General features: G+C 44.0%; 1 protein-coding gene and 1 pseudogene across 7 annotated transcripts in view; both read left to right on the top strand.

Moving 5' to 3' along the window:
- The window catches only part of LOC133771829 (endophilin-A1), a 717,118-nt gene that overhangs the window by 491,874 nt on the left and 212,328 nt on the right, over positions 1 to 12,916 (top strand). The window lies entirely within an intron of this gene.
- LOC133771284 (SUMO-conjugating enzyme UBC9-like) lies at positions 2,178 to 2,616 on the top strand (annotated as a pseudogene).

Below are 12,916 nucleotides of genomic sequence, written 5' to 3'. Positions count from 1 at the left end.
ACTTGAGCCATTATGTGCTGCCTCCCAGGCTCTGCATTAGCAGAAGCTGAGTCAGGAGCTGGAGCAGCGTACGGAACCCTGGCACCTCAATTGGGACCTGGGTGTCTTAGCCAGCATCTTAGCTGCTGGTCTAAATGCCTGCCCCTGCCTCTACGTTTGTTTTTTTTTTTTTAACTTTTATTTAATTAATATAAACTTCCAAAGTACAGCTTATGGATTACAATGGCTTCCCCCCCCCATAACTTCCCTCCCACCTGCAACCCTCCCCTTTCCCGCTCCCTCTCCCCTTCCATTCACATCAAGATTCATTTTCAATTCTCTTTATATACAGAAGATCAGTTTAGTATATATTAGGTAAAGATTTCAACAGTTTGCCCCCACATAGCAACACAAAGTGAAAAAATACTGTTGGAGTACTAGTTATAGCATTAAATCACAGTGTACAGCACATTAAAGACAGAGATTCTACATAATATTTTTTTAAAAAATTAATTAATTTTCTATGCAATTTCCAATTTAACACCAGGGTTTTTTTTTTCCGTTTTCAATTATCTTTATATACAGAAGATCGATTCAGTATATACTAAGTAAAGATTTCATCAGTTTGCACCCACACAGAAACACAAAGTGTAAAAATACTGTTTCAGTACTAGTTACAGCATCACTTCACATTAGACAACACATTAAGGACAGATCCACATGAGATGTAAGTACACAGTGACTCCTGTTGCTGACTTAACAATTTGACACTCTTGTTTATGGCGTCAGTAATCTCCCTAGGCTCTAGTCATCAGTTGCCAAGGTTATGGAAGCCTTTAGAGTTCACTGACTTTGATCTTATTCCGATAGGGTCATAGTCAAAGTAGAAGTTCTCTCCTCCCTTCAGAGAAAGGTACCTCCTTCTTTGATGGCCCCGTTCTTTCCACTGGGATCTCACTTGCAGATATCTTTCATTTAGGTCTTCTTTTCTTTTCTTTTCTTTTTTTTTTTTTTTTTGCCAGAGTGTCTTGGCTTTCCATGCCTACAATACTCTCATGGGCTCTTCAGCCAGATCCAAATGCCTTAAGGGCTGATTCTGAGGCCAGAGTGCTGTTTAGGACATCTGCCATTCTATGAGTCTGCTGTGTATCCCGCTTCCCATGCTGGATCGTTCTCTCCCTTTTTGATTCTATCAGTTAGTATTAGCAGACACTAGTCTTGTTTGTGTGATCCCTTTGACTGTTAGACCTATCTGAGTGATCAATTGTGAACTGAAATTGATCACTTGGACTAGTGAGATGGCATTGGTACATGGCACCTTGATGGGATTGTATTGGAATCCTCTGGCATGTTTCTAACACCACCAAATGCCTGCCCCTGCCTCTACGTTTAAATGTACGAGAAACGTTGTCTGCTGTGAACACTCCTGTTTGGGAAGGGAAGGAGTGGGAGTCACGGTGGCTTTGTCCATGACTGGAGTGCCACCATGCTGCGTGAGCATTGTGAAGTCCCGTGTCTATAGTAAGGAAGTTCCTTGATTTAACCCTACTTTTACAACCTGGGAAGAACCATGTTGTTCGTTCTTGTATTTGGCCAGGTCTAACAAGGTGCCAGGAGTGTGTTCTCTTCTGGTGCTGGGTAACTTTTTCAGTCAACTTTGGTAGTTTAAATTTTGAGACTGTTTCGTAGGCTTTTAACTGGCTTATTGCTGATTGGAGCAATAAAATGCCTTCAGAAACTTAGCAGGCTTCTGATCTGTTTTCTATTTGTCATTTCCTTTGCCAGTTACCACATGGAAATTCCTTTTTTGACCTTCTTTTCAAATAGTAGCGTTGGCTCTGTTAATTTGAATTTTACAAGTGGGCCTAATACTTTAGCTTAACCATGAATTCTTAACAGGCCTTTGTTGCTTAAAGCCCGTTTTATTCTTCCTGTAACTTGCTTCAGGGATCCAGGATGCCCCTGGGTGGTTCCTACCATCATTAACACATGGGTTTCAAGGTTGCCAAAGGAAAAGAGCATGTTAGAATAAGCATGGGAGATGTTCCTAGGTCAGGCCTGGAAGAGGAAGGTGGTAGGCAGAATGCTAACAATCTGGGTGTGCCCCGCCCGTGCCAGGGTCCGGGCTACCAGAGCACCACTCTGCGCGCACTTGTCCTGGAAACTCTTCCGGCCCCCGCAGCCTGAGGACTGGGAACATGTCCAGCATCGCCCTCAGCAGACTCACCCAGGAGAGGAAAGCATGGGGGAAAGACCACCCGTTTGCTTCGTGGCTGTCCCGACAAAGAATGCTGACTGCACGATGAGCCTCATGAACTGGGGTGCGCCATGCCCACAAAGAAAGGGACTCCCTGGGAGGGAGGCCTCTTCAAGCTGCTGATGCTTTTCAAAGAGGACTACCCGTCCTTGCCCCCGACATGGAAATTTGAGCCCCTCAGCCTAGTGTGCCTGTCCACCCTGGAGGAGGACAAGGCCTGGAGGCCGGCCATCACGATCTAACAGATCTTGTTAGGAATACAGGAACTGCTAAGTGGACCAGACATCCAGGACCCAGCTAAAGCAGGCGCCTACATGATTTACTGCTAAAACAGAGTGGAAATGGTTCCAGCATAGGCCAAGAAGTTTGCACCCTCCTAAGCAGCGACTGTGGCGTCATTCAAGGAAGGGGTGGGTTTGGCAAGAACTTGTTTTACAACGTTTGCAGGTCTGAGGTTGCTCCGAACAACGCTAGTCACCTAGGGGAGGTTGGGTGGGTGCCTGGTCCATTGCCCCACTGTACCCAGCGCTCCATTGGCTGAACAGCCCCCATTCTCACACAGGGTTTCTTCCTCCAGTCTTTTGTATTTTTGATTATTATATAAAACTCGCTTTTAGTATAATTATTGATGTCAGTATTTCAACTGCTGCAAAAGGATAAACTTTTATACTTGTGCAAGTCCCCCTGGCACTAGTCCCCTTCCTCTTGGATGCAGGCATGCTTCACAGTAGCACATGCTATGTCTCCCGCTGGCTGTGTCAAAAGAGAATCCCATGCCCTCCCTCCTTCGGGCCGTGCTATGTGCCCAGGAGCCTGGGACAGAGCCAGCAGCGTCCCTACTGCATTGGCCCATCTCTTCTTCATGGGGTGTTTGTCTGTTGTTGCTGTTTAGAGTCAATAAATTTTATGTGATATCAAAAAAAAAATTCTTAGTGACTCTGGGGGTTGTATAAACATCTCGCTTTTGAGTGTGGGTACAAACTTCCACGTGGAAAGGTGTCACTCCCATGTTAGATAGTTTGTATGGCTGAAGCGAGATTATATGGTTGTACTTAATCTAATCTTGTGACCCTTTAAACAGCAGGGCGTTTTTCTCAGGTTGGTAGCAGAAGGGGATTTGAGAAATCCGAAGTAAGGAATGCAGGCGTCATCTAAGCAGAGAGAGGCTTGTGGATGACAACCAGCAGGGAAAGGAGGGGCAGCCTCCCTGGGCCTGCAGAGAGGAGCCAGTCTAGCCAACATCTTAGTTTGACTTTATGTCACCCTGAATGGAGAGCCCAATCTAACTGGGCCAAAGTTCGATTTGTAGAACTGAGATAATAAATGGGTATTGTTTTAAGCTGCTAAATTTGTGGTAATTTGGAATACAACAGTAGAAAACTAATAGAAGGAATAATCATTTCTGTTTATGTTCAGTTGACTGGAACGTGTAACACAGCCCCTCTGTGGTTCACCTAAGTACAGAGGGAGAAGTCAAGGATAGTCAAGTGGGTTGTGGTTCAAAAGCCAGGAGCTTTTGCCATCACTTCTGTCTATAACACATTAATATATGTGTGTACTTATAAGTATGTGTGTGTATGATATACAACATAAACACACGTGTATGAAATTCAAGTCCAGTTTGCTTAATCAGCTCTCATTATAACATAAGGTTCAGTATTCCCTTATGTCTTTTTTTAAAAAAATATTTTACAGATTATTTTCCCCCAAAGTACTTAGACTTTTTGATATTTAAATGTTTTTGTTTGAGACACAACTTTATTTCTGTGGTCCTTCATCATTTAAATAAAACTTATTTATTTGAGAGACAGAGAGAGGGAAGGGGAAGGGCAAATGGAAGTGGAGAGAGCTTGCATCCACTGGTTTGTTCCCCAAATGCCTGTGACGGCCTTGGCCCTGGATGAAGCATTGGCTCCCAGGACCATTACTGGCAGACGCTAGAGTTTGGAGCTGGAGGAGAGTGTTGAGCTCACACAGGTGGACTCTTTGATCTTGGACATTCAGCTTGCAAAACTGAGCTAAATGAACTTATTTTCCTGATAAAGTACCAGCTTCAGGTGTGCAGTCATAGCAACCCAAAATAGACAAAGACAGTTAATATTGGGTCATCCAGAGGTCCTGTTCTCTTGCACTTGATTTCTGTCCCCTTTTCTACTTTTTACTTTAACAAACAACAAAATTGTTTTTCAGTAAGCTCTTTTCCATTTATCTCATCTTTGAACCTCTGTGTATCTGTGGGCCTTTTGAAGTTTACAACTCTAAAATCTTTGAAGATTCTTTTTTGTGCTTGTTACCTTTGCCTTCAACCTAGCCAGCCAGATAGGTATTTGTAATACTCATATCTATGTCATCTCCAAATTTCTGAACCCTGGAAAACCCCTTTTTCTTTACTCCAACAATGAGAAAAGTTTCTCATTCTTTACAAAACTTAAAATTCAGAGCAAATATTTTGTAATCATATGATAAATTTAATTCATTTCTCGGAGGCTCCTTCAGCTACTCTCTCTGAGGGTCCGGGTACGTATTAAGCCTTCCTGACCTGAAAATCTAAACTAGAAAATGCTCCAGAATCCAAAAACACCTAATATCCCAAGCATTTTGGGTAAGGCATGCTCAGCTTGTGTACAGGCTGATCATTTTGATCCATTTTTACCATAAACCTCCTTATGTTAGAGGATATGTGTTAAATAGGAAGTTCATCACAAAATCTGTTGTGCCATTTAACCTCTCCCACATTTATGAGTCAAGGAGTTATGCCAATAGCATGTGATATGTACTGGCTTGTACTTTATTACTTCTACATTCTTGCTGTCAGCAATGCTGTGTCTGCTGCTTTTTGCTGTGAGTGATTCAAGTGAACCTGGGCAGACTCTTGGCCTTTGCCATATGGTTATTGTGGAGTGATTTGATTTTTTTTCCAGTTGTCATTCAATTTTGTCTCATTGACTTTTTGGGCATGTGATTTCATCTGATGAATGATACTGCCTATTAAGATTTTCTAGCAAAACCCAGTGAACAATTTCCGTGGAAAATGGAAATGAAAAGGTAACTTTTTTTGTGTCAAAATTAACTTCAAATCCATGTGTAGTATTTTTTTTTATCATGTGTATTTTCCATGAACTTTTGTGAAGATTTGTGTGTGTGTGCATGTGTGTGTGTATGAGGCAGGATTTATTATGGAAATTGGCTCATGTTATTGTGTGGGCCAAGAAGTCCAAATTATGCCCTTTGTTTTAATGGAAGTCCAGGGAAATGTGTAGCATGGCTCAGCCCTGGTCCAAAGGCCAGAGCGCCAGTACTGCTGATGGTGTAATTCTCTGCCATAGGCCTGAGAACCTAGGTTGTGACTGCTGCAGTCCTGCAGTCCTGTGTCCCAAGAACCTAGAGTTATGTCTGAAGATGGTAGAAGATATGTCCCAACTCAGGAGTAAATTCACTTTCCTTTCATCTTTTTTTTTCTATTCAGGCCTTCAAGGGATTGGATGATTTCTACCCTCAGGTTTCCTTTTCTCTATTTATTTGTCCAAATGGTAGTCTCTTTTGTAAACACCATGTTGGACACCCCCCAAATCATGTAATATTTAACAACCATCAGCTTTTTACTTCATGCAGTCAAGTTGATATAAAATTGACCATAATGCTGACTTAATATTGATTTCAAAACAAATCATTGTATCATTTTCTTTTTATTTTTTCAAAGATTTATTTTATTTATTTGTAAGAGTTACAGAGAGAGGTAGAGACAGAGAGAGAAGTCTTTCATCTGCTGGTTCACTCCCCAGATGCCGCCACTGCCGGAGCTGCGCCAATCTGAAGCCAAGAGCCAGGAGCTTCTTCCAGGTCTTCCATGTGGGTGCAGGGCCCAAGGACTTGGGCTGTCGTCTGCTGCTTTCCCAAGCCATAGCAGAGAGCTGGTTTGGAAGAGGAGCAGCTGGGACTAGAACCAGCATCCGTATGGGATGCCAGTGCTTCAGGCCAGGGCTTTAACCCGCTACACCACAGCGCTGGCCCCTGTATCATTTTCATAAATGGAAAAACCATTGTTACTTATCGTACAGAAAAATATGTTAAGTCCTAGATACTCGTGCTTGGGTAGAACTGTAGGTTTATTTTGCCTTTGTTAGCATAGAATGTAGATAGGTAAGTTTATCCTGACAATAGCTTAAGACCTTCTTCTCTAAATCAGAATAACTGAAAGAAATAAAAAAAGAAGAAAGAGTTGGGTGATTGTTTTACTCATCAAGTGATCCAGTGTTGTGAAATTGTGAGATACGTATTTGGTCTTCACCCCAGTGTCCTGGCTAAAATCTCTTAAAACTGTTGGAATCTGTGGAGTAGAAAGATTGTTTTTTGTATGATAATGAGATGGCAAGGGACAGGAGACCCCCTAGATAGCTTAAGGATGGGGGGCTGGTCTACCACCACGATGTGTTTAGAGGATTAGGACTTCCAGCCTCACCCCACAACCTCTAAACCTCTGAAGGTGCTAAGGAACTGAAGTTTAAGTTGGTTGTCAATGGACAATGATTTGATCAACCATGCCTACATGATGAAACCTTCATTAAAACCCAAAATCACAGGGCTTGGGGGGCTCTCCATATGGCTGGATATGGCTTCCTGGAGAAGGTACACCAGGAGAGGATAGGAAGTGCTGTGCCCCTTCTCCCATACATTACCCTGTGCATCTCTTCATATGACAGTTCAGATGTATCCTTTGTAGTATTCTTTATAATAAATGGCTAAATGTGAGTAAGTATTGGAGTTCTATGTGCTGCTCTAGAAAATTAATACAACCCAAGGAGAGAGTGGTGAGGTTCCTATTTGTAGCCATTTGCCCAGAAGCAAAGGCCATGATCTGTGCTTGAGACTGGCACCTGAAGTGAGAGCAGTCTTGTGAGATTGAGCCCCCAGCCTTTGGAACTGCCACCATCACCAGATAGGCAGTGTCCGAATTGAATTGAACTCGAGATACCCAGCTGGTGTACACTGGAGAACTCAATGTAGAACTGGTTGCTTGAAGGACGAAATCTCCATACTCTTTTTTTTTTTTAAGATTTATTTATTTGAAAGAGTTACACAGAGAAGGAGAGGTGCAGAGAGAAAAAATCTGGCCAAGAATATGGAAAGACAGTATATGGAAAATGTGAAAGAAGTATGTATAAGTGGCCAAGATACAAATGAAAAAAATCACAGGAATCAAATACAATATATTGCCATTTCTCGTTGCTTAGATTGGCAGAGAAGGAAAGGGTGGTAACGTTTTGAGTTAAGAAGAGTGTTGGCTGGCACCGCGGCTCAATAGGCTAATCTTCCGCCTAGCGGCGCCGGCACACCGGGTTCTAGTCCCGGTCGGGGCACCGAATTCTGTCCCGGTTGCCCCTCTTCCAGGCCAGCTCTCTGCTGTGGCCTGGGAGGCCAGTGGAGGATGGGCCAAGTGTTTGGGCCCTGCACCCCATGGGAGACCAGGAGAAGCACCTGGCTCCTGCCTTTGGATCAGCGTGGTGTGCCGGCCGCAGCACGCTAGCTGCGGCGGCCATTGGAGGGTGAACCAACAGCAAAGGAAGACCTTTCTTTCTGTCTCTCTCTCTCACTGTCCACTCTGCCTGTCAAAAAAAAAAAAAAAAAAAAAAGAGTGTTGAGTGTGGGTTTTCCTTTGATGGGGGAATATGAACTGTTGGGATACAGAGGCCAGTAGTTCTGTTCTTTGTGATTCTTCTTCCAGGAATCCATCCATAGAAGATAAACATATAAGCACCCAGTACTTGTATATGAGATTGTTCACTTTAGTAGTCACTGTGGTGAAAAATTGGAAACACACTAAATGCCAAACAGGGGATGGAGAAGTAAATCATGGTATGTCTGTGTTAGGGAGTCTCTGTGGTGGTCATTTCATCCATTGGGCAGTTTTTATTGCTGTAAAGAAATATTCATGATCATTGCTAAGTGAAGAAAGCATACTGTATAGCAAATATGCAGTAAACCTAGTATTGTAACAATATAGGTAAAGTAGTAGCTAAAATATGCTTATAATTTATAGGCCAACACTATGTTGTATTGCCATAATCATTTAAAACTTTACTTAAAATTTTTTAAACTTGAGAGATGGGGGCATAGGGGGGAGGGAGGGAGGGAAGGAGGGGAAGACAGAGAGAGAGAGAGAGAGAGAGAGAGAATGATATCACTAGTGCACTGTAATCCCCTGGTTCACTCCCCAAATATCGGCCATGACCAAGACTGGGCTGTGCCAAAGCAGGGGGCAGAGGACTCAATCCATGTCTCCCAGCAGGTGGCAGGAACTCAACCACTTGAGTGAGCCCTTACCTGCTGGAATGGGGATGCAGAGCCAGGAATCAAACCCAGGCAGTTCCACATGGGACATAGGTGTCATAATTGGTATCTTTACTGCAGGGCCAAAGATCTGCCTGAGGTTATTGGTTTTTTTAAATTTATTTATTATGCATTTGAGAGAGAGAAAGAAAGAGAAAAAGAGAAAAGGGAGGGGGGAGAGGGAGAGAAAGAGAGGAGAGAGAAAGAGATTGATTTTACATCTGCTGGTTTACTTCCAAGATGGCTACAATGGCCAGGGCTGGGCCAGACCAAAGCCAGGAGCCAGGAGCTTCATCTAGGACTCCCGCATAGGTGGCAGGGGCCCAAACACTTGGGCCATCTTCCACTGCTTTCCAAGGTCGCAGCAGGGAGCAGGATTAGAAGTAGAGCAGCCGAGACAGGCACTGGTGTCCATGTGGGATGCTGTTGTCACAGGCAACGGCTTTACCTGCTCTGCTACAGTGCTGTACACCACCCCCTGATTCTTTTTAAAATGAAAATTTAAACAGTGATTATTGAGGTGGATATTTGACACGGCAATTAAGACACTACTTGGGGTGGCCTGCAGTCCATATCAGAGTGGATTTGAGTCCCTAATGCTACTTCTGATTCCAGCTTTCTGCTGATGTGTACTCTGGGAGTCAGCAGGTGATGGCTCAAGTGCTTGAGTCCCTGCCACTCACGAGGGGGACCTGTGTGGTGTTCCTGGCCCTTGGCTTTTTCCTGGCCCAGCCCTGGCTATTGTAGGCATTTGGGGAAGTGAACCCACAGGTAGATCTTTGTGCCTGTTTCTCTGCCTTTCAAATAAATAAAAATAAGTAAGTGGAAATGAAAAAACAAACCAAGGATTATTCCCAGTCATTAATAAAAATAAGTAAGTGGAAATGGAAAACAAGCCAAGGATTATTCCCAGTCATTAGGCTTATGGATGAGCAGTGTGTGTGTCTGCACTTTGTTTCTTGTCTTTGGTAATTACACAGATCTGTCACTAAATTTTCTTTCCCTTCCATCATCTTTACTTCCTTTTCTGATTCTCCCAGGTTAAGCTGAAAACAAGGAATAGTAGAATGTTGAGGTATCACAGGGATTGGGAGCAAATCTAGCTTCTAAGCACGTTCGTTCCAGAACTATAAATAGATGTGGTTTGCTCCATTAGGCATTTAGCTCAAGACTATTGGAACACCTGTCTTGCCCTCTGGAGAGCCTTGCATTAAATTATGCTGTTTGGGTTTCTTTCCAATGCACAGCTGCTTTCTCTCTATCTTCAAGAAGCAGAGAAGCATCATAAGTAAGCTGTGAATGACTGCTGCTGGCGTTTTTTCTAAGAGAATTTTTCCCAGGTCCCTAGTTTTATCCCTAGGAAAGACAGAGTTGTGGCACTGACTGTGTTTCACATGGATTGAAGGTGGGCAGCTGAAACATGCATAGTGGGGAAGAACTTCTGTAAGGTGTTCTCTGTGACTTGGGGTGAGCTGTTCAGCTTCGTTCTCCAGCCCTCCTAGCATGAGTCTCAGGCGCATCTGTCACTTCCTAGCCTCCTGGTGGAAGGCCTGTCGGCAACACCATCCCAAGCAGCAAGACCATGGGAGACGTTCCCGGTGATTTCCTTTTGAACTTGAACTCAGAACAGTGTTAGTGGTTTCTGGTGGGCTGCTCTTTGGAACAGAAAATACTAAGTTTAGGAAGCCGTGGATGGAAAAATAATACCCCCTTCTTCACCCCCAACAAGATAAAGCAGACGGGAGAACTGCGTTGTGAAATAGCCTTGGTACAGGAGGCTGGAGCAGGCTGCTTTGGCAAGACGCGCCAGAGGACTGGGTGGGGGAAGGTTGCTGCTCACTGGGCACAAGTGCGCCTTTATGGATGGTTTGGCCTTCCCTGGGATCTGGCACTCTGTAATGGCCTTGGTGAGAAGTGCTTCCAGCGCTGAGACAAACAGTCTGTGAAGTCATTTCTGGAGTAAAGCTTGCTTGTGCAGCCTCTGCAGAATTCTCTTGAAATTCCTGCAGCCAATGTTATTAAATTGTCAGTGGAGAAACAGAGTGGAAGGCTCTGCCTCCCGCACTTTGTTTTCCTGCATAGTAATCTGTGCGGAGCTCATACTGATCAGGTGCTTTTAGTTGTTGCAAAACTTCAGGTTTAGGACCTTTTATTTTATTTTATTTTAGATTTTATTGTTTTAAGATTAAAAAATCATCAGGAAATCAGAGTGATTTTTCCATTACAGTGGATGTAGCATAATGGAGCTTTGATACCCCTGTGTGCTGTCCCATGTGCCTCGAGATGGTTCTCCCAAGAGTGGGATGGTTCTGCAGGGCACTGCCTTCAGAATTGGGCATTCCTGGTGGAGGGGATCCTGAATTATTCTGTTTGAGTTGTAGGTTTGTCTTAGCAGGCTATTAAAGTGTGCTGTATGCAGTAAGCTACTTTGTCGATTGTTTTGTTTTAAAAACTCTCCTTAGGCAAAATGGATTCTCAGTGGTATCGGTATTTTATTCTCCCCCTGCTCCTGAATAGACTGTTGGAATCGTTAAGTTCTCTTGATTTTAATAGACACCTGGACTGGGAATGGGTGTGTGCGATTTGTTCCTGAGAATCCTAAACTCCTTTGTCTTAAGTTAATCGTAAAGATGTTTTTCCTTTGCTGTATGTGTTTAGTAGCAGCTCTGACACAGCCTGTGGTCTCCATGAGTGGTGTAAAAGCCCCGGAGCCCGTGCAGTGGCTCACAGACCTGACTGCTCATCACATTTGCCACTGAGGAGGGTTACATACGTTAAACAACCAAAAAACTCCTCAGCTTTAGGGACCGCTGTCTGAAGCATCGTCTGTTAATAGGTAGAATGTAGGGGAAAGATAGGTTGTGAGGCCGTGGAAGGTTGGGAAATGCTGAGTGAAGCAAGTTAAGCTTCTGGACTGCAGGACTTTGCCAAGCCTAATTATCATACACCGGTCAGAATCCCCAAGGGTGTTTCTGTACAGTTTCCTAAACTCACTGGTTGGAAAACCCTCTTTATCTGCCTGTCTCCTGCTCTCTTTCCTTCTCCTCTTCATTTTCGTCCTTCGTCTTAAAAAAAAAAAAAAAATGTTTGAAAAGCAGTTTGGAAGGCAGATCCTTAGTAGAGTGGTTTAGATGGCCACGACCCACGTTGGAACATTTGGGATCAGTTCCTGGCTCTGACTCCTGAAACTAGCTTCCTGCTAGTGTACACCTTGGGAGGCAGTGGTGATGGTCAAGTGATTGGGTTCCTGGGTTGTGTTCCTGCCTCCTAGTTCTAGCGCTGGCCTAGCACTGACTGACTGTTGAAAGCATCTGGGGGTGAAAGTGAATGAAAACTCTCCTCCCTCTCCTCCCTCCCCTCCCTTCCCCTCCCCTCTCCTCTCCTCTCCTCCCCTCCCCTCCCATCCCCTCCCCTCCCCTCAGGCATCTGGGGATGAAAGTGAATGAAAACTCTCCTCCCCTCCCCTCCCTCCCTTCCCCTCCCTCTTCTCCTCCCCCTCCTCTCCCTCCTCCCCTCCTTCTCTCCTCTCCCCTTTCTTCCTCTCCCTCCCTTTCCCTCTTCTCCCTCCCTTTCCCTCCTCCCCCTCCTCTCTACCTCACCCCCCTCCTCCCCCTCCTTCCCCTCTCTTTTCTTTCCCTCCTCTTTCCCTCCTCTTTCTCCCTCCCCCTCCTCCTCCCCTTTCTCCTCTCTCTCTCTCTCCATCTCTCCCTCTTTTCCCTGTCTCTCAGATACAAAATAAAACAATTATTACTATAGATTATACACAGGATAAGTAGTAGTTCTCCTTCAAAAGTTCTTCAAATTTGGCTTTTATATATTTTTTATTTTTATTTTATTTTATTTATTTATTTAGTAAATATAAATTTCCAAAGTACAGTTTATGGATGAAAATGGCTTCCCACCCATAACTTCCCTCCCACTCGCACTCCCCCCATCTCCCGCTCCCTCTCCCATTCCATTCACATCAAGATTCATTTTCAATTATCTTTATATACAGAAGATCGATTCAGTATATACTAAGTAAAGATTTCATCAGTTTGCACCCACACAGAAACACAAAGGGTAAAAATACTGTTTTAGTAATAGTTATAGCATCACTTCACATTGGACAACACATTAAGGACAGAGATCCCACATGAGGAATAAGTACACAGTGACTCCTGTTGTTGACTTAACAATTTGACACTCTTGTTTATGGTGTCAGTAATCTCCCTAGGCTCTAGTCATCAGTTGCCAAGGAAGCCTTTAGAGTTCACCAACTTTGATCTTATTCCGACAGGGTCATAGTCAAAGTGGAAGTTCTCTCCTCCCTTCAGAGAAAGGTACCTCCTTCTTTGATGGCCCGTTCTTTCC

This window comes from Lepus europaeus, chromosome 12, assembly GCF_033115175.1.
Source record: "Lepus europaeus isolate LE1 chromosome 12, mLepTim1.pri, whole genome shotgun sequence".
NCBI lineage: Eukaryota > Metazoa > Chordata > Mammalia > Lagomorpha > Leporidae > Lepus > Lepus europaeus.
The sequence above is the reverse complement of the archived record's forward strand: the minus strand, read 5'-3'. Positions and strand labels throughout refer to the sequence as shown.